At 52.7% G+C, this 2,071-nt stretch overlaps 1 long non-coding RNA gene across 1 annotated transcript; it reads right to left on the bottom strand.

Moving 5' to 3' along the window:
• Positions 1 to 997: 997 nt before the first annotated feature.
• LOC138849323 (uncharacterized) lies at positions 998 to 1,824 on the bottom strand. The gene is made up of 2 exons (XR_011388015.1): positions 1,706 to 1,824; positions 998 to 1,593 (listed from the first exon to the last, which is right to left on the bottom strand). It is a non-coding gene; the product is annotated as an uncharacterized lncRNA (long non-coding RNA).
• Positions 1,825 to 2,071: the final 247 nt, after the last annotated feature.

Below are 2,071 nucleotides of genomic sequence, written 5' to 3'. Positions count from 1 at the left end.
CGGTGTGCCGGCGCTGCAAGGCGGAGGATTAGCCTATTGAGCCACGGCACCGGCCTCTTTTCTTTTTTTGTGATGTCTTTGTCTTGTTTTACTGGTAATACTGGTCTCATATAATGACTATCAAGTCATTTTTTGCAAATTTGTGAAGGATTTGGCAAATTTGTGAAGGATTGGTATTAATTCTTCACATGCTTGGTAGAAATTCGCTGGAGTTTTGCAAGCCACAGAAGCCATAGAATTTTCTTGTCAGTTGCATTATTCTTTTCAATATTTATTTTATTTGAAAGGCAGAGTGACAGAGAGAAATCTTCCAACCATTGGTTCACTCCCCAAATGTTCACAGCAGTCAGGTCTGGGCCAGACTGAAGTCAAGAGCCTGGAACTCCAGCCAGGTATCCCAGGTGGGTGGCAGGGGCCCAAGTACTTATGCCATCCTTTGCTGCCTTCCCAGGCACATCAGCAGGGAGCTGGATCAGCTGAGGAGCAGCTGGGGCATTAAAGAGTGCTCCAACATGGATGCCGGCGTTGCAGGCGGCAGCTTAACCTGCTGCATCACACCCTGGCTCCAGCTGTGTAATTCTTGTAATGAACTTTCACTTTTGGAAAATTTCAGTAGTAAGATGTAAGCTAACCACAGTACTTTTAAATCTTTTGTGGTCTACAGAGTTTTTCATGTCACTCTGACACTTGGTGGGAAGCTCAGTGACCAGCTGTAGGCCAAAGGGTTTTCCCAGAATGCTGTGGAAATGGACTGTGCCAGACACTTTGGGATACAGGTTTCCCACGGCCTGGCTGAAATGACTTTGAAGCCAAATTTAAAGACTACTGAAGACCATGTTTCAAGAAGTGTATGGATTTATGCGCCACCAAGATTCAGTACAAGACCTGCTAACCGGCATCTAGTGGAACAGGAATTACACAGACTGAACGAACGGATGACAAGTTTTTTTCTTCTTAAAATGCATTCAATACCAAAATAAATTTCCACGTAAACAGGTTTATCCGGGGTTAGTTTTATTACATTGTACACATCTTTTAGTAGGTTTATTTCTGCTCTGCATGGACAGCATATTCTTATCGCTGACTCTCTCCTGTGCTCTTTGCTGTACCTGGCCCAAAGAAGGAGGAGAAATCAAACTCGCTTGGCGGAATCTGGGAGCAGGGTTTAAACTTCCAGGAATTTCACTCCGGCGTCGACTTCAGTCTCAGGCTTTCCTCCTCTTCCTTTTCAAATCCCGAACACACCGCAGATCTCCCCTTGGGAAACCGAGCACAGCACTTCCGCAGCTCCTGCAGGACGGCCTGACACCTGGCCTCCAGGTAGCTGTTGGCCTGCAGGCACTTCTGCAGCTCGCACGCTTGTTTCTGGCACGGATCCTTCGGCGACATGCTCAGGAACACCAACACGGCTCCCGGCGCCGAGTACTTCCCTTGCACAACAGCCAGGCGGGCCGCTCACCCCGGGACCGCGCCGAGAGCCAGGCGCCAGGCGCGGGGCACCCAGGGCGCGAGGGCGCCCGCACGGAGGTCACAGGCGCCCGCCGGCCACCGCAGGTAGTCCAGGGAGACCTGCACAAGATCCACAGGCTGCGACTGCGAAACGAAATAGAGTAACACCTTAACTGATAATGAACCTGGTTAGGACCGATGTTAAAAAAAAAAAAGTCTCCCTGGCTCAAGAGGCTGGCGTCCCTGGAGATGTCACCTCAAAGGGCTGTCCCTGATCGTGTAGGTCGCGCAGGGCTCCCCTCAGCTGACCGGCAAAACGGAAGGCGGCGCGGAAGAGGCGCCCACGCGTGCGCTTACGCAGGCGCCCGGGCGCCGCTCGCGAGCTGGCGCGTCCGCTTGTGGGCCGCGGGCGCCCTCTCCCGGCGGCCGCGAGCGCCTCTCCCGGCGTCCGCGGTCGCTCGGCCTGGCGCCTCCACCTCAGCCGCCCGGGCCTTGCGCGCCGACCTCCTCACCTGTCCCCAGGAGCACCGTTTCTCAGGTGCTGGTGACTGCAGATTTTGTTTGGAATATTGCGGATGTTGTTGTAGTGTTCTAATTTCCAGATGGATATGACACTTCTTCT

Source organism: Oryctolagus cuniculus, chromosome 4 (genome assembly GCF_964237555.1).
Source record: "Oryctolagus cuniculus chromosome 4, mOryCun1.1, whole genome shotgun sequence".
NCBI lineage: Eukaryota > Metazoa > Chordata > Mammalia > Lagomorpha > Leporidae > Oryctolagus > Oryctolagus cuniculus.
The sequence above is the reverse complement of the archived record's forward strand: the minus strand, read 5'-3'. Positions and strand labels throughout refer to the sequence as shown.